At 44.5% G+C, this 25743-nt stretch overlaps 1 long non-coding RNA gene across 1 annotated transcript; it reads right to left on the minus strand.

Moving 5' to 3' along the window:
- Nucleotides 1-20709: 20709 nt before the first annotated feature.
- On the minus strand, nucleotides 20710-24885 carry LOC146436589 (uncharacterized). Its single transcript, XR_014852714.1, has 4 exons — nucleotides 23886-24885; nucleotides 23583-23696; nucleotides 21916-22071; nucleotides 20710-21756 (listed from the first exon to the last, which is right to left on the minus strand). It is a non-coding gene; the product is annotated as an uncharacterized LOC146436589 (long non-coding RNA).
- Between the last annotated feature and the right edge of the window lie 858 nt (nucleotides 24886-25743).

The raw sequence follows: 25743 nt of genomic DNA on the forward strand, positions 1-25743 counted from the left end.
AATATCTAATCTAAACCTGCTTTCTTTCATTTTAAAACCATTCCTCCCATGTCATCACATGTCCCAATGAAAAGTCTTGTAAGCCCCCTTTAGGTACTGGAAGATGCTATAAAGTCTCCTTGGAGCCTTCTTTTCTCCAGGCTGAGCAATCCCAACTCTCTCAGCCTGCCAAATTTCTTTAGTGATTGAGAAATGCTGAGGAGAACTTGTTTTTCTGCCTTTCTTCCCCTCCTCCTTAAGAAGTTGAAGGACTTGCAGTCCTGTTATTCATGCGAGATATATTAATTCAGCCTATGCTTTTGTATACAAATAGGTTTACACAGTTGTGTTGCCAAACTGATAATTCCAGAGGAAGGTGTAACAGCATGAAGGAATAATTAAGTAGAACATCTTAATTAAAGGTGCAAACTGCAGATGTGAGCAAACTGCAAAGCTATTCAAACTGTGAAGGAAATGAGGGGAACTGGTTTCATTGAGAGCTGAAGATGTTAAATAAGCACCTTGCATAGAAAGGATGCTGGCAAACACTGTGGGTGGGGTTTGGCTGCTGGGGAACCAAGTGATGCTCCAAAGCTAGGTTTTTTAAGGGGGCACAGTGTAGGGTGAATGGGCTTATAAATATGAGCACTTCAGTCACGTGCCTCAAAAGAACATCTCTTCAACCTCTACCTATTCTAAATAAAGCAGATTAAAAGGGAAAGAGTAGAACTTTAAGTACTTAAGTATCTGGAAACAGCCAAGTAAATCAGACTTGTATTGCAAAAAGAATGGTGTAGTAAATCAGACTTGTAGGCTACCATAAGCATCTGTCTCTGAATCTGCATATACGCCACCATGAAACTGCAGAACAGGGCTCGTAAGAGCAATGTAGGATTTTGGTTAGTAAGGCTTAAGGTTGAGGGCAGCTCCTTGTCTTCAGAGACTGCTTGCTTTTTAAAAACAGAGGGCTTAGTTTCCCCTGCCACAACCCTGTGGCGATTGGCAGCACCTCAGCCTGATCTGTGAACTTAAAACACATTTGATCTGTGTGCTGGTGCTTACTGCCAGGTCCTGCCACTCCACCTGAATAACTATAACATGCTCATAAATCAGGGGAGAGCATTCCTCGCTGACACCATCCCAAATGCCCTACTGAGCTGAAGCCTGTGTTAGCCATCAATGCCTCTTACATAAACATGTCATACTTTAAAGTAGGGTCTTGCAAAAAGCACAAACAATATGCTGGTATGGAGGGGCCACACAAAGTCAAGAGCTGTTAAGTGGGGGGAAGAGGAGGAGAAGAATCTCTTGATGATAAATATATCTACCAGACACATATGGAAAGAAAATAGTTAAGTCTAGCTTACATTTCTTTCAAAATGAAATAGTCAGATGTGGAAATGGCTGTCATATTCCCTGGAGAACTTGGAAACCAGGAGCCATGAGAAAATAATGATGCACAATACTTTGGCCTTTGTTGTATTCACTTCAGCGTGGTTTTTATCCCACGCCTCATGGATCAGATACCAGTAGTCTGTGTATCTGATTAGGTAGCAAAAAAAATCCGATTTGCATTCGGTCTGCTATAGAAAGCTGAGTAAGAACCATGGCTCGGTCTTGTGTGTGCATTCAAAATACTTCCTAAGCCTTGTTTAAAGTCAGCCCCTCATCTGGTACCAACTGTATGTGCCTGGTAGTTCCTGTCTCACTGATCTTAATCCTTACACAAGCTGATGCCAGTTTGGAGCATGGTAAGAGAAATATTAAGGAGCATCCCAGGCACACCTTTGTTATAGTACACAGCTGACTGACTTGTAAAACTCATGTGTTTGTGTCGGCACAGCCTTTGATCTGAACGGGTAAGGAAAGTGCTCTCCACCACAGCAGCTGGAACACACACAGCCAAAAGTGACAGCGGGCTGTAAAAGAGCATCTCTGGCTGCCCCTGTCAGATGGGTCACAAATCACAGGGCTGACAGGTGCCTGTGCTGGCTGCTGCACCAGGGTGTGCCTTGGTGTGCAGCAGCAGGTAGGAAACCTGCGTGGTGGGTGGCCAGATTGTACAAATGACTCAAATTCTCTGCTCAGGGGTAGCCTGTTGCACAACTTGGTGCAGAATTAGGAAGATTTGCTTTCCCGTAAAGTGGGCTGAGTGCTGTTTGTGCTCTGACTTCAGGGTGAGTTCCATTCCATACTTTAATAATCATGATAACATTAAGGTTAATTTGTAGCATTAAGGCGAGAGGTTTTTGTGAAACACAAAACTGAGCCGGCAGTTCCCCAGCTGCTCATACTGGGGTTGTGCCTTCAGCACCCATGTTGCTTTCCCAAGGAGGGAGATCCAGCGTGCAAGGGGGAGATGTAAGTAATCACATCCCAGAAGAGCTTCAGGGGGTTTGGGCATGCACTTCTTGGATGGAATATCTACTCTATCCCTGTGAGTGATTTCTAACTTTTGAGGATGATGGATGAGTATTACCCTGCTGTGGCAGCCTGAACTGTAATTAGCATTTGTGATTGGGATGATCTTCCGAAAATGTATGTGGGAGACATGACACAATCTTCTTCCACTGCCTGCTCAGATTTGGTTTTTATTGCCTTACACTCTAGCCATATACATAAATTCCCGAGCTGCCCTTACCCCCTCATCACCTCCTTCTATAGGTAATTTAAGGTCTTTAGGGCTTGATCCAAAGCAACCAGCCTGTAGTAGATTGCTGTTTTCATCCTAACACCTTGTTGGTTAACTGGCAGGACCTCTTACCTTACGTCGGCAGTGTAGTGCCTTGTGGCAGCTCTGTGTTTCACGTTGCAGCCTTCAGTGAAGCAGGCTAGCTTTTGGTCAGGGGGAATAGCTTCTACATGACTTTTTTTAGAACCAGCAGGCAAAGGCTAAGGCAGCAGCTCTTGAGCACGCGCTGGCTTTGGGAGAGGCTCCTCGCTGCTGTGCAGCTGTTGTGAGAGCTGGGGAGGACGTGGGGCTCCAAAGCCCAGTGCCACATGTGCTAAGCCAGCCCCTGGCAATTGGCAACCCTGCCTGAAGTCAACTTCTGTTTAGGTGGTGGTGGCTTTTTTTTTCCAGGGAGACACTTGATAGGGTGTAATCCTGTAAGATACTCAGCAAAGAAGCTGATACAGGAAAGTATTTCTGCAGATGCTTAATTTTCAGTGAATAAGTGGTCCTTTTATGTGGGTGGGAGCACTCATGTGCTTAAAGTTAAGCACATGCTTAAGTGCTTTCTTGGACTGGGGCCAAAATGCTAATGTGATGGAGGTTCCCTTTCTCAAGTAACTGCAGTGTTCAGGACTTCATGTGGACCCCTGGGCCTTCAGGATTACTGAAATACACCCATGACTGGCAAGTATCAGACACTTTTGTTCTTAAACTTTTCATTTTCAGCAAAACTTTCGTGTGATGTTGCTATTTTATGACGTTTATACTTTGCGTACAAAGAATAGTTCTTTATTAGGCCTGTGGCAGACTTGAAAAGAAACCCTATTGCTGACTTCAAATTAGTTTTGTTTAAGAGGATATTTTATTTTTCTGTTTGAGGACCAAAGATTCTTCCAGCACCTTTTGCTCTGACCCCACTGCCTTATCTTTAAACTGCTCCAACTACACTTCTGGAAGAAAATCAGCCTTTGACAAGGCTGAGATGTTGATCAACCACTAAGATGTTGAATTCAAACTGCTGGGTCCCTTGTGTGATGTTGCACTTGCTGACCATAGTCTGCTTTGATGACAGCAGTGGTAACAAGCCCAAAGCACACATGTGTGGGATGTGACAGGGCTGTGCACCTGTCTCGGGCAGGGGGCACCAGGCCTTCCCGTGGCAGCCTCCTCGGTGGCTGTGCTAATCAGCAGGAGTGACACGGGAGTGACACTCGCCGTGCCCGGCAGACAGGAATGAGCAGGGTGTTGGGGCTCTAAGTACACAGCTGCTTCTCAAATTATGATGCAGAGGGGCAGAGGTCACTGCAGTAAAAGCAGATAAAATTATGCTTCCTACTGCCACCGTGCCACATCAAAATGGTAAATTGTTTGTTTTATAGTGGGTCTGTCAAGCTGTTCCACCATAGCAGACACTTGAATTTCTCAGATCACTTGCAGACATTTAAAAATAAAGGGGTTTGTTTTCCAAATATCGTGTTAGAGATATCTTTCTGTGAACTGTTGTTCTTTGCTGCTATAAAATACAAGTTTTTAGACCTTTTTTAATAGCGTTTTCTGGGTGGTGAGGCTTGGCAGCAGGGTGAGGGTGTGTAGCCAGCAGTGCTGCAGGATTTGTCTGCTCTGGCCATGCTGTGTGTGGGCACAGCAGCCTGCAGGCTCCCCTCAGATACCTGGGATGTAGGATAAGCTGTGGGCAGATGGCTGGGCACAGGATGAGCCATCTAGGTTAATGACCTGGGCAATGCTGTCTGGCTGTCTGTTCATGGCTACTGCTTCTGTTCCTGTTTCAGAAATAGGGCAGATATTTATCCTGAGTGCAGCACCCGCTCACTTTTCTCAGAGCTGACACCTCTCTGCTGTCCTTTCCACTTGAATTTGTACTGAACAAGGGATGGTGCTTATAAGAAACTTGTGGAACTAAGAGTGAGAACCAGGCTGGAAAAACCGTAAGGGTTCAAATATGTAGAGTATGTGATGCTTTCTCCAGCTTTGACTTTTTGGGTTCCTTTTTATTGTGAATGGCTTGTTAATTTTTTGTTAAATTCTTCGACCATAACTGTGACCAAAGAGAGGAATGCATTTGACAAGTGCAATAAAGCAACTGTTCCATGTTTATGGCAAGTGCTATACTTTTATGCTATTAATTCAAATTGCTTGGGTTCTTATAAAACTGGGACAGGATAGGATTACCTACCTTGCTAGAACAGTTGAAATGGATCACACTACAAAGTAGTCCACATCTCCCTATCAAATTTTAGATGAAATAATCTTGGAGTCATAAGGGAGGTGTGTGTCTCAGGAGCACAACTTTTAGATGCATTTTTGTATCCAGCAAACTTTGGCAGCCCCAAAGAGAAGTAACAGGAAAATGCCATTAAGTAAAATAGAATAGTTCAGTGTAAAAAGAAAAGCAGTTGCACTGCATGTGAGGTAATGTGACACTTAGGAGGGCACAGGTAAACTCAGAAATGTGTTTTGCTACACTACTGTAAATGAGCAGAGAAGGTTACTGCAGTACTCAGTCCTCTTCCAAGAGGAAAAGTGGTGTGAAATGTATGTGGGGAAGATTTCTTGGAGCAGACTTTTGCTGAAAATCAAAGGTGTGGAAACTGGTTATTTTTCTTCAGTTTGATGGTTGTACAGGCAAGGAAAAATCATTTGGGACCAGAAAACCTTTTAGAGAATGAAGAAAGCATTAATGTGTTCCAAGACCAAGACACTGCTTCAATTCCAGGTATTTATTTTTTTTTTCTAAATAACACAGCAAGAAATCTGGAGTCTTGTTTGTTTGTTTTTGGGTTTTGTTTGGGGTTTTTTTTGATTTTTAATTAACAAGGCAAAATTCAGAAGTCACATGCAGCACCAAGATACCTGGGGGAGGGAGTGTGGGCATCTCTGCCTGTATACATCTGGCCAGTGGGGTTAGCATTCATGTCACAAAGCTGTTGAGGCTCTCCTGTGAGCCTGCCAGAGCAGAAAGAGGGTCTGAATTCAAGTTTCTGCATTGAAAAATGGTTCTGACCACTGAATCAAGGATACAAAATGGAAAACCTGTCAAGAATGACTGTAGTGAACGGTATCTGTGTTCCCATGCATGTGTAACTTTAAAATATTTCTCTTTCCTTACAGTGAGAGGGAGCAATGGGGTCAGGGCAGGATGGACACCCTCAAATAAGCTGGGAAGGCTCTCCTAATCAAACCTTGCCCAACACTGCTTGAGTTTAGGATCAGTTCAGATAAGTAATTAAATGCTAACTGTGGAATTGAAATGCACTGAAGTACATTTACACTTTCTTTGAAGCTTGGTCCTAAGGGTTTTTGGTACTGAAACAGAGATATACTCTCTGCTGCCAGTGTCCCCTACCAGGGAAGGACTCTATGTTACTCCCTGATGGATCTCATGTCCATGGCATGCTCGGTCACTTCTGGTCAGTGACTGCAACCCGATAGCCATTGCTAAATCCTCGATGTCTTCTTGAAGGGACTCTATGGAAAAGGGATAGTCACCATGGCAAGAACAGCTTGTACTTGTATTAGGATCTGAGTGATCTGAGTGGAACCAAGGCATTTGGATTTTGGAGGGGGTTGCTTGTGTGCCAAAGCAGCTAACCCCTCTTTTTGCCAGCTCCTCATCTTTGTGGGATGGTCTCAGCTCTCAGTACCTGCTAAGGAGCTAGTGTGCAAATGGTGGCTTTTTAACTGCAGTATCTATGTGAGCCTTAGGTGCAGTGGACTTCACCGTTCATCTTGGATAAATTCTTTTTATATTGTCAGGCTTCTGTTCTGGAAATGAAGTTATACTCCTTGCTGTCTCCTCATGAGTGACAAGTATAAGGCAACCAAAACCAACTTATCGCTAATCCTGCAAAATTAATTTCATAACAAAGTTGATCACTGAACAAGCAAAAATAGCTGGGCTGACAGTGTCAAGGTATCCTCACTTGGTTTGAGCCAACTTTTTCCTTATTAACAAATGTAAAATATTTTTTTAGTAATACCATTCTTGAACTCTTGCATGTTATACCACTATCTTGATCACTTAATGCTATGGTGTTTGCTCAGGTCCTTAAGGTGACTTCTAACACTAGTGGCAGAAAGAATGATCCATTGATGCTTTGTAAGTATAATTCTGAAGTCTGTGGTATGTCCTCAACCAGAGTGTGTCATTCCCTGTCCATCATGTTGATTTTTTCCTTGTACATGAGAGGCAGGCTTGTATTTGAGGTTTTTACTTTAGACTTGTGCCCTCTGTTCTGAAAACAATGTTTTTTAGTGTTTCTATTCCCCAAGTAGTTTCTGAAGAAGCTTTTCCTTAAAGGTTTGGGTGGGTAGAACTAGAAAAGTGAAACTGTCTGCTTCTAGGGCAGGCTTCCTTACCTATGTCCCTTTCTCAGAGTCCACTGTTAAATGCACTGTGCAGCCTGGGATGAATAGCTATGCTATGTGCTATCCTATAGCTAATGCCAACTGTAATTTCAAGTGCTCCCTCCTGATCTCTCCTCCTCATGCATTATTTCCTCGTGCAGCATTAACACACCACATGCTGATCCACTGTTGCTTCATGGCTTTAGGAAATAATCGACAGGCTCGCAATGATGTAAAACATTAAATATTGTTTTAAATATCGGAGGCGCCATCCTGCCTGCACGGTACTTAGGGTGGGCAGGGCGCCAGTGCCTTTGCTGGCATGTGCCTGAGAACTGGAGCACGCCTGCTCCCAGCAAACAAAGCAAAGCCCAGGACAATAAGGCAGGAACGATGACAGACAGGGAAGGGCTGGCTTATGGCTTGTGCTGTTTGACCAAAATATCAGCTTTGGAGACTATACTGTCTGGAGGGCTAAGAGTTTCTTTCTACACTCCTGCCTTACTGCCTGCACCTGCCCATCTGAGGGCAGGCAAGAATGAAAGGACACTTTATAGAGCTTCCAGGGGCTTGTCAGTCAGTTATTGCACACTGGGATTGCAGTGGAGGCTTCATACTTGCTCTCTCACTCAGCATTGCCAGATAACACTGGGCTGAGTGCATTTCTTCTTAGTTTGCTTTCCCCTTTCTATTGCGGTAGCAAAAAGCTGGTTTGTATCTGGGAGGGGAGGGCTGGGGAGCCTGTGTGCTGTGTGTGCACTGGGAGCAGAGGTAGTACAGAGTGGCTGTGGCACCATTTTGGGAGAACCTGTATGCAGATACCTCTGAGCTATGCCTTTCCTTTTTGGTCCAGAGGAGTAAATTCCCTCTGCAGCCCTGCCCTGCCTTGTCTTCACTCTGTGCTAGTTACTCTAGTTGGTGTGCATGGAGTCCTGATGGGCTGTTCTTCAGCCCCAGGTTTTCAGCCATGTATCCATGCCCACACTCACTGTTTGGTCAGGGACAACTAGAATAGAGCATGCTTTTTCTTTTCTTTGTGTTGGCTTGGACATGAGTAACCATTGGGAGTCATCCTGTTTCCACACTGAAAAGCTGCACTTGCATGATGTCAGCCTAAAAGCTGCAGAAGCTCAGAGTGGTGTGTGCAGCTGCTCAGCCCTCTGAGCACAGCCTGCCCCTCTGTCTGCCTTGGGCAGCATAAAGTGGGATATGATTTTAGGCTGTATCCACTGCCTGAGGACTGCTGACCTTGTCCTTACCTGGAGTGTTTCCCATGTTGGGAAAAGGTCAGTCACCTTTAACTTTCTCATCACCACATCAGCTCCTGTCTTTGTGCCCATTGATCCCAAATTCCTTGTGAGGGAGAGCACTCATCCTTTGCAAAGTGGTCCTGCATTTCTGAATTCACGGCACAGTGAAGGAGGCTTTGGAAAGCAAAGCCTCAGATACTATTGGTCATCTACCCATGATCTGCTTAATTCAATTCTCAGTATATTGGAGTATCTGCATGAAAGAGGTCAGAGAAAAGGGCTGCTCATGAATATTATCAGTACAAATCAGCATGGTGTTAGTGCAGCCAAAGGTATGTTCTGTTTTTACATCCACCCTTTAATGCATGTGAATGTGCTTAATTCTGTGAGAACTTGCAAAGCCAGGAGCTATATGAACTTGGCTGTCACACACTTCTTAAAGCATTATTTCTCCTTTTGTCTGTAGATCCTTCTAATGCCAAATGGCCCAAGAACATCAAAGACATACCACAACTTAAATCTGTCCTTCATGCTTTGGCTTCCTTCAGCATCTAGCTGTGGCAAAGCCAGCTTCTCACTGGCTCTAGATTCAGGCTTTTAAATGTAAGTGAATTATAACTGTTCACATTACCTGGTCCAGCTGCACTAGAAATGGGCACCCTGACTTATTAGAAAAGCAGGCATCTCTCTTCCACTGAATCCAAACTCCTCATTAGCTTTGAAATATTTCACTCTGCTCCAACCCCTCAAAGTTACAGCTTATTAGGCCAAGTTCATTAGTTCTTATTTCCAGAAACTGCTATATCTCAGAAGGCTTCTGAACTGATTACAAGGGCACTAATATACATAAGGCACCTGACCTAAATTTCATGTAATTGGCATAGATCACTTGCTGAAGTTGCTTTTTCTTCCAGAGAAGAAAGTGAGCCTTGCAGAGCAATGATGTGCCATCTTGGAGCATTTACAGGATGAGACTCCTGAATTTTCTCTCTGCTTGCTTAAGTCTGTGTAAGCTTAGCCTCTTCCTTTTGAAGAGTTGCTGTAACTAGTTAGAACACAAAATGAAGGCAAAACAGAAATGCAATTTAGCTAAAAATGCAGTATTCTCATTTTTTAACCTAGCTGACTGGAAAAGACAGCAAGAGTGGAAGCAGCACTTCCCACTCCTGGCTGTCACAGTGTGCTGTTCCTTCTCTTGCTGGCCAGCAGCAGGCAATAGTGTCCTGTCATGTTCATGTTCAAGTGTTAGTGGGTCTCTAACCTGGACTGCTAATCGATGGGATTAGCTCTGAATATGTGCAGTAAACTCAACAAATGAAAAAGCAAAAGGAGGATTGTAAGACCATATATGTTGTTGAGATAGGTATATATCTCTTCTTTCACTGGGCTGTGAGTAATCAAAAGATTCACGTTGGGTTATTTCTGAAGAAGATGCTCCCCCATTTAATGTCCAGCTCAGGTTATTGTTTCAGCCTGAGAATGTGTGCTTTGCTTCTGCTGTACTGGAAAAATGTGATAATGTCTAAAACTGAAAATTATGTGGGAAAGACATGAAGATGCACAAAATTATGAAATTCCATGGGTAGAAGTATCTCATTAAATGGACTTAGGAGGTTCTCATAAATATAATTTTAATGTGATTTAGTTCACATGATAACAAGAGACTTTGTTCCACCAGCAAAATGGAGCATTAGCTTAGAAGACTGGATTACTCATGGCACAAACATGGCTGCTATGTGCAAACTTTCGATGTTCTGCCAAGGTCAGTTTGTGGGGGTTGAGATGAAACTGTTTCCTAAACTGTGAAAGTGATCCCGGGTACCCAGCCTGCTGGAATGCCTGGAGGTTTTATGGATTCCTTCCCCTTTAAGCCCGCTAGCAGGGTATTTGCTAATGCAGGCTCTCTTTTCCTGCCTGCATCACTCTGCTGAGACTGACCTAAGGGAAAGCATGGCTTTGACTCATTTTGCTTTCTGACTTCTTGTTTGCCTGCAGAAGGAGCATTTACAGCTGCCTTTTCTGTAGATAACCGAGGCAAAAGGTTGGCTTCAGTGACTGGAAAAGATGAATGTAACACTCGTGTTTGAATATAACACCAGACCCACAACAGGAGTGGGAAGGTGTCAGGTTATGCTCAAATCTACTCTCACAGCACCTCAGCTGAGAAGATTTGTTTGGGAAGGGCTGATGAAAGGTCTTCTGTCATGCAGGTGAAGGAAACAAAGGGTAGCAAACCAGATTTTGGGCTGGGGTTGAAGATCTGCAGGGGCCTTGCTCCTCCTGCCCACTTAGAGGGGTGTGTGCTTGCAGGTGCAATGACCAAGCAGGTTGTGGTGATGCCTGAAGGTTGCTTGAATGACCACTCCTGAGGTGCCTTGCAGAGCACCAGGCTGTGCTCTGTGTCAAGGCTGGCTCTGCACCCTCCTGCTGCAGTTCACAGGCTGGTGCTGCTCTGGCTGTGCTTGCCCAGTGCTCCAGAGCCTCAGCCACAGCTTCCCATTTCTGATGGCTCAGAGCAGAGCATTTCTGGGAAAGATTCATGGTAGAGGCATGTGCCAAAATGAAAGTGTCAGGGTGGACTCTTTAACTGCCTGAAGTGGTGCAGTTGCAAACTGTGTCTGTTCAGGAACACTTTTTTTTATGGAGGAGTGTGGAAAACTAATGGGATGAAGCTGATAAACATATGAAATTGGAAATATGTGCTCAGGGTGAAGTGGGGGGATCAAACACAGATTATATTCCCAAGTCTTCACTTAGCTGTCTTCAGATTTTAAAATCATTCACTCTTTGCCTGTGCTATACGGGATGTTGATTCAGGAGTAAAAAATCTAAGGGATATTTGACTTTGTGGGGATTTCCTGGCTTCCATGATGTCACTGGCATATTTGGATACTGTAAAGCTCTGTTTTAGGATGGGACTTGAGGATGAAGGTTCTGTGTCAGTACAGAAAGTAGGGTTGAATTTCAGTCAGACACAGAAAGAAACAGTAGTGGGCAGAAAGATATCTTCCCTCAGTTGAAGTAGTTACTGTCTTCATACCTGTAAAGGGCACCTTGCCCAGATTCTCTTAACTTGCTTTAAAGTACATCTGAGGCCTCAAGTAGCTCTCAGCTCCAGTGTATTTTCTGTCTGAACAGAAACAATGCTCTACAACCTCACCCTAATTTTATTGGAATCAGATGCCACTACTCTGGAGCAGAAGCAAGAAAAACCAAAAATTAGTATCTGGATAAACAGCCTATTAATTTGATGACAACTGTTGTTCTCCATTTCAGGGTCCAGAGAGCAGCCTGGGCAGTGAGCTAATGAGAACACCAGAGCCATGCAGCCCTGGGGGAGCTGGGGGCTAGAGAAGAAAACAGAACAAACACTCCTTTTGTAGCTCGGAGCTAAGGGGATTCAGCCAAAGGTTAATTGCTTTCTACCCTAAAATGCTGTGAAGTGTTGCTGCGTGGTGTCATACAGCTGCTTCATCCCAGCCTAGGGGTGTCTGTTTCACTGGTGGGTGGCATGAGCCAAGATCCTTTTTTTAACCACACGGGGGTGTTGCAAGGTCTCTTGAGTTAAGAGTTCCAAAAATCTGGTAGAGCTTGGTTGGTATTGTTTAGGATATCACTGCACCACGGGAGCAGTTTGCAAAAACACCAAATGAGCACCAAAGGAGCTGATTGCTCTTCTCTACTTTTTTTTTTAGGGGATGCAATTTCATGATTTCCTCTGATTCTTTGTTAGTCAATCAAGTGAAAGATACTACAGGAATCCAAAGTACAGAAATAAGTGTAATAGTAAACTACATCTTATTGTCACCTTTGCCTCTTAGCCTGTGCTTTATGTGTTAACTTAAATGCTCAAGTCTGTTATTCCTCAGACTTTTTTTTCCATGCACAATTCTGCTCACACATCTTCCTCACTGTGTGGAGCTTAAAGCAATAAAATAACTTGCTATTAGATAAGGGTTTGAAAGCCACCTTCTGGTTGGTGGGACATCAAAAATTTCAAAAAACCAGAAAGCTCTAAGTGGGGAAAATCACCCTGTGATGTTGTGCAGTCTTGTGACACTGACCAGGTTCCCTTGTCTGGAGATCATTATAGTGGAAGAGAAGTAGAGTATTTAAGTTGGAAGGGACCTACAATGATCATCTAACCCAATTCTAATTGATACTTGTGAGATTAGATGGAGCTAAATGGAAATGTGGTGTCTGACCTGCCTGTAGAGTGGGTCAATTTCTGATTTTAGTGTCTGTAGGTGTAATCTCAATATTGCAAATATTTCTGCTACTATCACTTCTCTGACCTGTTTGTTTCAGTTTCTCCTGCCTGGTAATTCTGCCCATTTCCTTGTGAACATTTTTATCTTTTATTTTACTTGTGCTTTCAACACTTACTTTAGTTCGTGACTCCCCAGCTGAAGTTTATCATATTTAGGGTTTAAACTCATGACCAGCAAGCTTGAGCAAGTGTGTGCTCATTGAATGTTGGAGCTTGAGTATTTTCAGTGCCCAGCTCAGGTAAGGAGGAGCTGTTTCCTCTGTGATTCTTATACCAAATGACAGGATGGTCTGAGAAAACCCTGCAGGTTTCATTAGTGTCTCTGCCTATCTCAGTCATGTGTGCTTGGCTCACCCTGCACTGCTGTGTTCCCAGTCTGGTTCCACCCAACCACCAAAAGGCAAAGTGTGGGGTCACAGCACTGTTCCAAATAACTAAGCCTTCCCCAGGCTTAATCCCACTCAGAAAAAGGAAGATGCAGGCAGTAAGGGCACTTGAGATAGACATGCCTTGAGCTCTTGTTTGCCCCCCCACATAGGTCCCTCTCCTTCTCCTTCTGACAGTGAAAGAATAGCCTCCTGTTCTTCTGCTTCTAGAGAGTAATCCTAAATTGCATGGGGCTCAGTCTGCTAATGGTCAAATTGGGAGCACTGCTTAGTGCAGTTTTACCATATGTGAAATGTTAAAAGCATCTTTTCAACAAGATTTTGGGATGTTCTGCTTTTGAAGTCCCCTATTTCAAACAGGGTGATGTATGTACCTCTGCTTTTGTCGGAGCTGGGTATCACAAACAGGCTGAGGCTCTCTTTCTGCATGTCTGTTCAATGGAAAACTGTGAGTTTTTCTAGGAGAAGCTTGTCTGAGTCAGCAGGATTGCCTAAACTTTCAGAGGCAACTGCAACCCACACTACCAATGGTAGAGTTGCAAGGTATCACTCCTGTTTACCTTACCTGTCCTCTGGCCTAATGGAAGATGCTGGCTTAGTTTGCAGCATGGTTAGTCACTGAGCCCAGTGGCACTGGGGAGAGGGTTTGTAATACTGCTTGCATGACTCTATTAGCAACAATTTGTGTGAGTAATTTGGTAGAATAGTTATGAGCCATCTGCCTGCATCTGCAATTGCTCAGCAGCCTGAAAGTGCACTTTGAAGTCAGCTTTACTGGAGCTGACCCTAGTGAGTTCTTGCTTTTCATTCCTAGAACTGTTGCTCAGAGTTAACGTCTAATGCTGTCTTGGAGTCCTTGTCAGTGAAGCAGATAGGAATTCTGAAAGATTCTGCAAGGGTCCAAGAGATCTCCATTGTAGTTTTAGACTTTTGTGACTGTTTCATGGGAAACAAATCTTTCCTTGTTTTCTTTTTTTCCCACGTGATAATAGCATTAAACTAATTTTCTGCAAACCTGCTTTCAATGGTCTAGCTAATTTATACTGGAAATAATTGGACACACCTAATGAAAAGCATAGAGGAATTTTGCAATGAACTGCAATGTTCTCTTCAAGTCACTGGTCTCTTCCATTTGATAATTGTCATAACAGCAGTTAAGTAACCTGACTTCTCCACTTTCCTGCCAGTGATGAAAGCTTAAAATGAGTCTTCGAAACTGTCACTCTTCTCAAAAGTTTCCTTAACAAAATGGCATTTATTCCTCTCTCAATGTCTTGCTATCCAACATCAGGCTGCTGTTCAGCCTTCAGAGAGCTCTGACTGGAATACTTAGCCAGGCAAGGATTTTAGATACCCCAGGGCTACTGCTTATCTTGACGAGTCCAAGGGGATCGTGGTGATGCTGTTTGTGACCTCAGTCTCTTCTTGTGTAGAGACCACGTTCATCTACTCTCAAATTCATGTTCTGTGCTTACTCACTCCTTCCACGATGGGATTCTGGTCCATACTCAGAGCTGTAGTTTCTGGGCAATAGCAAAATTTGTTCTGCCATTGTGGTCGCAGCTTTTCCTGGTGTGCCCCTGGCATGGCAGGTGCCACGTGGACAGTGTGCTGAGTTGCTCTCTCAGCTCTTGTGTAGGATTAACCAAACTTGTGTGGGATTAACTGCCTTTCCTGTGCTTTATGAGGGTTCTCAATCAGGTAGCCTTCTCCAGCCTTTGGAGAGGCTGTGGAGATATATCTCAGAATATACAGAAGGCACCACAGAGATGTTAGTGAGCTGTAAATTGCTGCCATCTACCAGCTCCTGTAGGGAGTTCCCAGCTGGTGTGGTGGGTGCTGGGATCTGTGCCCTAGCTCCAAACCCTGGTTTCTAGGATTTGTCTTTTACTGGGCCTGTTCTCAAACTCTTGAAAGAAATGGATGCCTTGTCTCATCTCGTCATAGACAAACCAACCTTGTCTATAGGTGCATGCAAAAGGAAAAAAAAAAAAACCCAAACAAAACCCAAAAAACCCAGTGTGGATCTAAGGTTTTTTAATCAGTCACTGTCTAGCCTAACTTCTATGGGACTTCTTTATGTTACAGGTTCCTGTCCCAGAGGGGTTTTTAGCAATCAAGAGGGTTGGGAGGTATTTGAGCCACTACAGTATAGCCTGTTCTCAGCCAGAGCTTCTGCTCTCTGTCCACTCCAGAGAGGGTCTTAGCCCATCTCTGTGGGCATAACTGTAATGCTATGAATTATTTCTTGTGGAAACTTTAGCTATTGTGCTTAGTGGGTTTAGAGGAGCTTTTTCAGTCTGCTTTTAATGTATTTGTGTTGGTGGGGATTCTGAGTGGAATTACATGCCCAGGCTTTCAGATAACTGCTGTAAATACACAGATCCACTCTAGTCCCTTACTTCACAGTAGCAGCTGCTGTGGTGTTACAGAAACTTCATAGCTTTGACTGCATCTTATTAGTTCAGCACACTATTAATATCCCAGAAGCTTTTTGTATTAGTTTCCACACTTAATATTGGTTCTCCTTCCTTCTTCCCTGTCCCCCCCTTCACATTCAGTCATTAAACTAAATTCATCTTGGGGCTGTTTCATTTAAGGTGCCCTTGCTGCCCACACCAAAGAGGGGAACTATGCTGGAAGCAAACCAATTGTGCTAACAGTCACCTGGTATATTTAGTGGCAATGTCATCTAACATGCATTTATGCTCAGAAGTAGCGTCTTTCTGCTTCTATATGGAGCATTTGTAGTGCTGGCAAAATCTTTCCAGAGAAACAGCTGCTGATTGGCTCTTCTTGTCTATTTGGGGAAGGATCTGTCCTTAAATACTTAGTTATTCTGCTTTCTAAAAATGGCATCAAGCACTTGGCATTATCAGGATTGGACTTGAAACTTTGCTGAGACAAATTGGGTGCATTGCACCAAGACCTGGTGAGTCCTTGTGTCCCCTAGAGAAGTGGCTGCACAAGAACCAGCAAGTGGGTGGAGGTACCTCTAGGGCAAGTCAGTGCATGGGGCTCTAAAATGCAAATTGCAATCTTCCTCTGAAAGGCTTTAAAACCAAATGTCACATTATTATGGTTAAGTGGCTCTGGTGAAAAGGCTACAGGACTGAGGTGCATCTCAGCTGCTATTTCTTCTAAATGTAAAGAAATCCTGTTCCAAATGGCAGCAATGCCACTTCTTTGAGGGGTTGTGTCTCAATAAGGTGGAGAATACAGGTTGCCTTCTGAGTAGGGACTGGGAGACAACTTGCCTTTGCCAATCAGCTGCTAACCAGAAGCAGGGCAAGGAGGAAGGTTCCACCAGCATTTGGCCTGACTACCCCAGACTCCAAGTGCATAAACCATCTGTCTGGCAGCTCACTCTGAGTGAGGCACAGGCTCTAGGGTGAGCAGCTCACCCAGAAGAATAGAAGTATTTCATCCCTTGGGTTGATGGTAAGTGCTTCCCACTGGTCCTCAGAGCTTACAAGGTCAGGAAAACTTGACCTCTAGAGAGCTGGTAGAGTACCAAGGGAAGGGTTTTACCCCAGAGCCCCAGGGTGTTTGCTCACCTCTGAGCTCTGTCTGTGACACCTCTCACAAGGGAGAGCAGTGAGTGAATCACCCCTTTGAAACAGAGGCTAGCTTAGGACAGCTTGAGGGTCTAGGACACTGAAATACCTTCCTGTCCAAAACAGTTTGAATTAGTTGATCTGCATGGCATGCTGCCAGCCTTCAAGGAGAACTGGGGAGGCCTGGCTACTGGTCAGCAGGCTGTACTGGATGGTAGGAAGTTATTAATAGCTGCTCTTCCATGGAAAGAATGAGTTTGGCTTAGATGTGATGTTAAGGTGCTTGCTGGTACAGCAAACAAATGCTGGAAGTCTTGTCTATTATCACTTGAATGAGCTCATTATGCCCTATGAGCCTTGAGCCTCATGGCTTGAGGTCTGCTGATATTGGCCTCTGAATCTGAGCTGTGTGGTCAGGAAGCACAGATGTAGGTCTGAAGGAAAGAAGCTGTCATCTCTTGGTCAGCCTCAGGGTGTGGTGGGTGGTTCTTCTGTTCCTCAGCAAGTTTAGGTTCCCTCAGGTTCCCTTATGCTCCAGTTCTCACCTGTAAGAGTCAGCTCTGTGTTTCTGAACCAACTTAATTTAAGGACAGAGGAGTAAGAAAGATGCTTTTCCACACACTAGAAGTTTTGGAAAGGAAGATTATCTCCAAAACTCAGACATGACCAGTGTGGAACAAAAGGTGAATGAAATTGGTTGCAACAAACAAATAAAAATTCTCTTCTTGAGTGGAATGGCAGTGAGGAATTTCTTAGGGGGGATTTAGCTGGATCAAAGATTACAGTAAAGCACATGAAACTATACCAAACTGGTTAAACTATACCAACTGGTTCTCTCCTTTTAAAGGCTTGTGGGCAGAGTGGCTTTAATGATGCTGTTGTGGGTGTCTGTTGGACTTGTTCTTGAGGATTTGATTAGAATTTGGTATTCTTAGGGTGAAGGCTAGGAAAATCAAGTGGTATTGTCTTCAGTCTGAAGCTTGTATTTCCCTTTGTATCCTTCAATTCCCTTCAGGAAAAGCTACCCCTGGCAGGAAACTAATCCAAGGCTCTGGGTTAATACACAGAGGTCTCCAAGCCAAGCCCTGTTCCAGTGGGACTCGCATTATTCATCCCTTGCAACAACTGGTGCTTCTTAAGGGAGCTGCTAGCTCCCAGAATAACTATGTGGATCAAGTTTTGTCCTCTCCCTCATCTTAAAGTTCACACTTCTCATTGTCCTGCTTAGAAAGAGGGGGAATGAACAAGAGTTGATGGAATATCCATTTCTCATTAAAAATAGTTCTTGTCCTGACTATGACAGGGAAACTCTATTTCCTTGGTGGCCTGTTGCTGATCTCTGCTCTTGTCTGTTTGATTTCCGCCCTGGAAAACAGGTGTAGAGATGCTATAAGTAGCAAGAAGTCTAATGCATGCAGTGAGTTCCTTGCAGACTCTAAATTACAGTTTTCCTTCCTGTGCTACAACCTCAGGTCCCTGACCTGCAACTGCAGCATATTTTCTGTGACTAACAGCTGTAATTCCCTAATTATCATGCTCTGTTCTCCTGCTGTGCTGTAGATTTTGTTACCAAGGAAGCAAACCAAGTTTCCTCATTCCTACTCTTGCTCTGTATGCTCCCAACTGTTTTAAATCCACCATTTGATGCAGCCCATAAAGACAAATTACTATCTCTTGTTTCAAATATTCAAAGTCTCCAGAACATATTATGTAGCTGCATGCTGGGGACAAAGAAGGCAAAATAAGTCTTTCTGGCCTTTTTTTCAGTGAAGGCAGCTGGTCTAAAGTTATTCCTAGGTTAGAAAAAGTACCTTTATTAGCTGTAACCATCCTGTGTGGAGTGCTGGACTAGAGGTGGTCTTAAACAGGGGGCCCAAGTAAATGGTGCTGTTGCAATGTGACTGACAAAAAGTCTGTAAAGTCCCTGAGAATGAAGGTGTGCATTAAACCCTGATGTCAGGTTGCACGTGTGCTGTAATTGCCATACAAGCCTCATCAGCTGAGAGATGCTTTTGCTCAGTTTGTGCAACTCTGCTGTTGTGCCTAAAGTGTTTAAATATTAAGTATTGTATACCTTAGCATACATTTGTCAGAATATATTAGTGTAACATGGAAACTTGCTTTTAAAATGCATTAAACTCAAGGTTAGAGTCAAACTTTAGTACTTCACAGAAACTCAAGTTGTGGTGGTAGTTCAGCAGCTGTTTTGACTTTGTGGCACCATGAGCTGCTGCTATGCTCTTCTAGATTGTAGCTGTAACAATACCTAATCTCTGCAGGCATGCAAAGTCTGAATAAAATGTAATTTAGGGGTTTTTTTGTGAGAACTTACAGTTTGATGTGACTGTACCTGATTTAGGTTTCTCTGGTTGCTTGCTGAGTGAGCTCATCCACACTTGCAAGGTTTCCTGTGATGACCAGCAGGTTTCAGTGGATTTTCCTGGGTCTTAGGATGGGAAGGAGTCACCTGCACATGTTGTGTTACCTGTCACACAGTGTGTGACCCTTCACCAGCAAGGCATGCAGGTCCCCCTCACCCCTTCCACCGACAGCATTCTTTCTCACTGGTGTCAAAATCCCTTCTAAAATAGGAGTTGGATGTGTCTTTTAAAACCTTTATTTAGAAATGACAACGGATCCCCCGTGTCTTTTCCCTTTGACAAGGTCTGGGAGAAACTGCCTTGTATCACTCTACTGCTAATACTCATTAAGTTGGTAACAGTGCCTTAGAGGAGTTTTAATGAAGGTAGTTTCGTGCACTGAAGATGTGCACTCCTTATGTGGGAATTCTGAGCTGTTCAGTGCTTCCAGATTTCATAAGCTCTGCAGGTAAAGTTGTTGTCTTCTCCCCCAGTGAGCTCTCATGGGCATGTGCTCCTGGTGGCCTCAAGCCAGGAGTGAATGACTTTGGGTGGATGGCTCTTGATGAGCATAGTGAGTGCCACTCACAGGCTGAAGGACTGCAGAGGGGAGGCGAGTGCCCTCACCCTGTTTCTGACTCCATGAATAAACAAACAGTTAAAAAACCCCAAAACAGTGGGTCCTGGTCTCCTCAGCCCCAGAATAGGCCTGCACCCTGAGGTAGAACGTGCAGCAGCTTGTTGTGCTTAATGGTATAATTTTTTTCTTTTCTTTTTTTTTCCCCCAAGGTGCAGACTTCTACCACAGCAAATCTAGTGAGGCACTCTATCCAGGATCAGTAAAAATCCAGCTCCTGCTCCAGGCTTGGCTCATTAACAGCCAGGAGCAGTTCTGTTAGCAAGGCTGGTCTCTGCCTGCTGGGCACACATGTCCCTCCAGCGAGAAGGAAGATGTGTGACCATCAAAGCTATGCTGAGCAGCCAGGAGCTCTGTCCTGCAGCATTCCTGCTAAGGCACATTCACAGCTGAAACACTCAGGCTGTGGCCCTGGGGAGTTGGGTTACACAGGGGAGCAGGCTGACTCTTCCCTAGCTGAGCATCTGCTGTGCCACAGCACAGGCACAGAGTTGTTTGGGGGCTACCTCTGCCTTGTTTCTGTGGAGGTAATGTTTGCTGAGGGTGCTGGAGAGTGCAGCTGCTTCTCCTGAGAGGGGAAAGAGAGTGTGTTGTTAACTACCTGGCTGAGATGGAATGTTTTACTTGGGAAAGAGTGCATATGCTTGACAAATAAAGTGGAGCCTTGACCAGAGAGTTGTGAATTAAGTCAACCAACTTGAAGCCCACACTGAAGAGGGATGGTTGCTGTACCAAAATGCTAAGGTATAAAAGCTTTTTTGTTGTTGTTGCTGGTTTTGGTTACTTGGCTTCAAACAAGTGACTCAGGTGGGACATTGAAATTAACCACTGTAATTAAATATTGGGGGAAAATAAGTGTTAGCCTCCAATTTGTGACAGCCTTCTGTTCCTGAGCTACCCAGCTGTGTCCTTAGCACCATGCATGGCTTAGTGTGTACCACCAGGCACAGCATTGCCTCAAGCAATTCTTGAATGCATCCTGGTATTACTGAAGGTCAACAGGATAAGTGCTTTCAGAAGGCTGAGATGGTCTAAGACAAATATTATGGATGTTATGTGGTGTTTAGTTAAAGGTGATGGGCAGAGAAAAGCACTTCATCTGAGTGGAGATGGTGAATGCTGCCTTCTCTGCTCTGCTAGCAAGGGGTAATGTGCTGTGCTTTGCTTTTGCTTTCTGTCAGTCCCACCAGTGCAAGAAAGGAAGTGGCTGGGAAACCTGAACAGACAGTTCCTGTCTGCAGTGAGTGTGGCTGATGTGGCTTGTACCCCCTGTGTGCTTTGCTGTCCATGTGTGCAGTGTGCAGGTGCAGTGCAGCAGAGGGGTTTGTGTGTGTCAGGAGAGCAGGGGTGTGTGTTTTGTGTCTCCAGCTGGTGTACATGTGGGGAATGCAGGGCTTTGTGTCCCTCATGTACAGCATGAAAGGTGTGTGCAGTGCAAAAAACAGCACCCCTGGGTGCCACTGCATTCCCCCAGGGCTGCCCTGCAGCCTGCTCCAGCACACTGTGTCCCTTCTGCCCAGCAGGGCTGCTGTCATGGCCAGCTGCAGCTGTGCCCTCTTGGGGTGCCAGCCAGTCTGCCTGCTGTGCAACAGCATTCTGCCTGCAGTCCTGCTGGTTTTCCAAGGCTGGAAGGGTTTTCTGTGTCCCACTGCCCCTCACGGCACAGCCCTGGCTCTGTGTGAGCTGAAGCCCTGTCAAGAGTAGCCTAACACTGCCCATGGACACAGGAACAGGTTTGTGTGACTGCAAGAGCCACCCAGCAGACACAGCCCTGCAGGTGAAGGTGCAGGCAGGGCACAGTGCTCTCATGCAGGCACCCCCATGGCAGCAGGAGAGATGCTGAGGCTGCAGGAACATGTCCAGGTGGGATGGGTCAGAACTGCAGCTCCTGGAACCATGGCTTCTGCTCTTCATCCTCGGGGAAGCACATCTGCAAAAAACTTAAATCTAAAGCAAGATTAATGATAGTTAAAGACATTTCTCACCACAACAGGCTGGGTTTGTAATTCTAAGGGAGGGTCAGTCTGCCAGCCTGCTGAGGGAAAGCTCTTGCAAGCAACTACACCAGTCAGTGAGATAAAAGCTCAGTAAAGCTTGGGCTCTGAGGCTATATTTTTACTGTTTACCCTGTTTTCTATTGCCCTAAACACAGAGAAACAGTGCAGGGAGGCATTAAGGGTTGGTTTTTAGCCCATTCACCTTACTGTCCCAACTCTTGATTTATACCACATTCATCAACTGGACCACAGCTCTTCACTGGTTTTGCATTTTAATTTACCTGAAAGAAAACCATATATGCATCGTATCATGCAGACATTTAGAATTATTTATTTTTTGATTCACAAAGCAGCTCTTTCAATTTGTTACTAGAAATGTGTATTTAAAATACACTGTAAGAGCAATTAGATGAAGCAGGGGCAAGGGGTGCTATACATACCTCACAGCAAGACAAACCCCATGGTAGCAATTTCCTTCAAAGGTCTTCCACTGTTTCACAGTTCACTAGAAAAGGCTGATTTGGGCTGTTGGCCACGTGCAGAGGGGATTTCTTCAGCAAAATGTCTTGCACAGAGCCTGTGGCCTCAGCTGCTGCCTGAAACAAGAATCACACAATAGAAAAGCTGCAAAGATTTGACCCAACAGCTGCTTCATCTTCTGCGCTGATTTAAAGTCCCAGAGCCCTTTCTCAACCTGGCAATAAAGTCAGGCTTTTATATCTTTTTTAACATGTACATAAATGATAAATCTATAGATATATGTGTATATATATATATATATTTTTATTTATATATACCCACACCCAGTCTCACACAAGTACATACATATATTTGCATAAGTGTATGTATATATTTGTACAGGGGAAGATGGACATATATTTGACTAAAAAATACACTTGGAACAGCCAATAAACAACCAAGACTTTATTGTCCAGTTCAGCACTGGGCTGCAATCCTGTGCACCTCACAGGCCCAGCCAGTAAATTAAATTGCAACCTTTTCTGTTTCAGCCTGTGTGACAAATGGCACGAGTGTGCAGCCTAGGGGTCAGCAGCAGCCTGCCTGCCACTGAGGGCTGATCAGAAACCCATCTCCACCTCAGCAGTTGAAATCGTGCCTAGTGTCTTTTTAAAGTCCCCATGTCACAATTTTTAAACATGCAACAAAATGAGATTGAGGGGGAAGAGACAGCAGGAGTGGGGAAAACTGCATTTCCAGAGATATAATGGTTTCTGGTCTCAAACAAGAGGTTACCAGCCCCTGCTTGGGGGTGAGGATTCCTGGTGCTTGTGGGGAGATGGATTCTGCTACTCAGCTGAAGCCTGGGTCAGCAGCCATCATTTCTTCCTGGGGTTTGTCCTATCCCAATGTCTTCCTTCCCCTGCCTCAGTCTTAGGAACTCAGCTCTTGGTTAAGACACAAACATTAAAGCAGCTGCTGTGCATTTGTAGCTGAAGTGTATTCAGCACCTACCGAAGCAGCTACAGCCCTTTATATATACATATCTAAAAATATAGATAATATTATATTTTTAGATAAATAATATATCTATTGATAAGTGTAGATATACAGAAAAGATATAAAAGATATTTTATTAAAAGATCAGTACAAAACCATATCTGGTATATCTAGGTTAGCATCCAGCCCTGCCCCAATATCTCTGTCACCTACAGATGGGTGCAGAAATGTGTCACCAAAACGAAGGCAACTGAAAGCCCAGGCACAAACAGTGCAGTCTATGGTCACACACCATGGCTGTGCTTGTTAGTCTGTTTCTTGGAAGTGAAAGCATAGGGTAAGTTACCCCACAACATATGTTTTGTCCATGAGAGGAAAGCATTTACAAAATTTACAAGACAATTCAATAGCTGTAACAGGAGCCTGTACTGTACGTGCTTCTGATGGTGCCTCCTTACCAGGCTCATGCTATAGAGCCCTCCCTGTTATCTGCAGAAAACTTGGTCTCAGTGGGCATTTTCTGCACCACACTTTGCATTCCTCCTCCTTTCCCCAGTCGTCCTCTCCCAACAAAGGCTCTTTTTTCAGGAGAATTAAGGCGCAGATCGTCGTCTCTGTTCCAAGGGCAGAGTGCGTTAGTCTTACTTACTCTGTGAGGAGTGCTGGCATTCATGGGACTCCAACAGCTGGATCTGAGCACTTCCTTTAATTGAACAGGTTTGCAGTCTCTCTGTGCTGAAGCAATTCTCCACATCACACAAGCCTGCATACCAGAATAAAATGAAAATTTAAGAGCTCTGGCTAACAAGACCGAGAAGCTCATTGTTTAAACAAGAGGCTGATTGTCTGGGTGCTCGAGTGCCCCATTCCTCCAACATTAAACCCACACGAGGGACAGCAGCCTAATCCACAGCTTGCTGCCAGGTGGTATAGAAATTAATCTTCCACTTACCCGGGCTATTAGTTGCGGTGTTCATAAAGGTTTGCAACCCAGTGAGGCGAGTGACTAAAATTTTCTCCTTGTCATAGGCAGCCATGGCAACGTGGTGATATGAAATATCAGCCTCCAGGAGCGTCCCCTGTGGTGAGGAAAGTGTGGATGATGTGTACCAGGGAGGAGAAATGCACCTCAGCACGTCCTGGTTTAGCACATGAGCCCCAGGCTGTCTAACTGCACAGGGAATATGTTGGAGGATGAGGGATGGACTGGGAAGGTCCAGGCTCACCAAGGACCTGAGCACAGGCCACCAGAATGTGCAGGGCTGAGCAAGTTTGGTGTTTGTGAAGAAAGGAAATAAAAAGTTTCTTTTCCTCCCATTTTAACAACACCAAAACTCCCTTTTCTACTCTGACAGACCCCCTGACACACCCAACACAGAGACCCTCAGGTGTCCCAAAAGCTCAGAGACCTGCTTCAGATCTGCTTCCAGGACATTTCACTTGTCTTCCCAACAGGGTATTAGAACAGAGGAGGAAGAGAAATCCTGCCCTTTATTAGTCTGCTGCTCCCTTAAAACCCAAGGAGGAAAGGGAAAATACTCGGCAGCAAGCAGGTGATCAAAACAGGAGCCACATAAACATAAACATTTGGAAGGGTAAAGCCTCAGGAGTGTTTAGCATGATTGGTACCAGTTTTCATCTGCTCACATTTCACTGCAGACGTAATTCGCTGCAAAGCACTGCCAAAGCTTTTCACAACACCAAGGCATGCTGAACTCGATGCACGTAACAATATTTACAAATATCGCAGCTTTCCCCCTATTCTTCCCGAATGTTTTCCCAGCAGCTTGCAATCCCATCTGGCTTTGGCTGTTCTGGCTGCCCTCTCAATGACTTTCCTTGCCTCGGGAGCTGGTGGCTGTGCCACAGGGAGGTGACAGCCTCTAGCTTTGCCTGCGTGGTGACTGACCCGTTGTGCTGTGCAAATGGAAAAGCAAATGGTCAGGGCCAAGTGCAAGTCAGTGCTCTGCCATGTGTTTGTGCATGACTCTGACTTGGTGCCCAGGTATGTCCCCAGGGCATCCCAGGTTATTCCCTAATCCAGAGAAATGTTTTGCAAAACAACAGCTTTTCCCAAACAGTAATGCCACAGTGCCACTTTGCTCCAAATTATCCTCGTGTTTGTGTCCTCACATGGCAACAATTAACAGTTTGTGCACCAACTTCTTCCATGTCTGCCTGTCAAATGTTCAGCTAGACCAAATTCTTATTTTTCCAGGGTTTAATTAGGCTGAGGGGCCAAATTTTTGCAAGATAAAAGAAGAACTGAACAAATCTGAAAGGCTGTAATGCAGGTTTTTAGTTGAACCCATGAGTACTGGCAGATCTAATGCATAGTTTGGACTTGGAGGAATTTGAACCCAAATTATTTTTATTCCTTGTTTGGTTTGCTTTATAAAACATACAGCCAATAATTCCACAGCCTCTGTCAAACTCCTTTCTATAAATAACAATTTACTACTGAAAAGAAATACGAAGGGTCAGAGCTGTGCCCAAAGATTCACTTATCACCCACAAAAGGAGCTTCTGAGAGAGTTTGATACAGGTAGAAAAATAAATTTCCCGAAATGGGAAGAACTGAACAAATAAGGTACTTAATTCTGGTCCCATCCTTTTATTTAATCTGGTATTAATCCCACCTGCAAGCACTGCCCCAGGATGAGTCCATAGGCAGTCCATTTTTACCTAGCTACAGATGTTAAAATGTCCACCAGTTACATGGGCTCAGCTACCTCTATTTTTCTGAAACAGCTCTATTTCCCAAGTTGGTATTGATCTCAAAATCAGCAGCAGAAAGGGGGAGCAGCCTG

Source organism: Lichenostomus cassidix, chromosome 5, assembly GCF_008360975.1.
Source record: "Lichenostomus cassidix isolate B80296 chromosome 5, HeHo_3.0, whole genome shotgun sequence".
Taxonomy (NCBI): Eukaryota; Metazoa; Chordata; class Aves; order Passeriformes; family Meliphagidae; genus Lichenostomus; species Lichenostomus cassidix.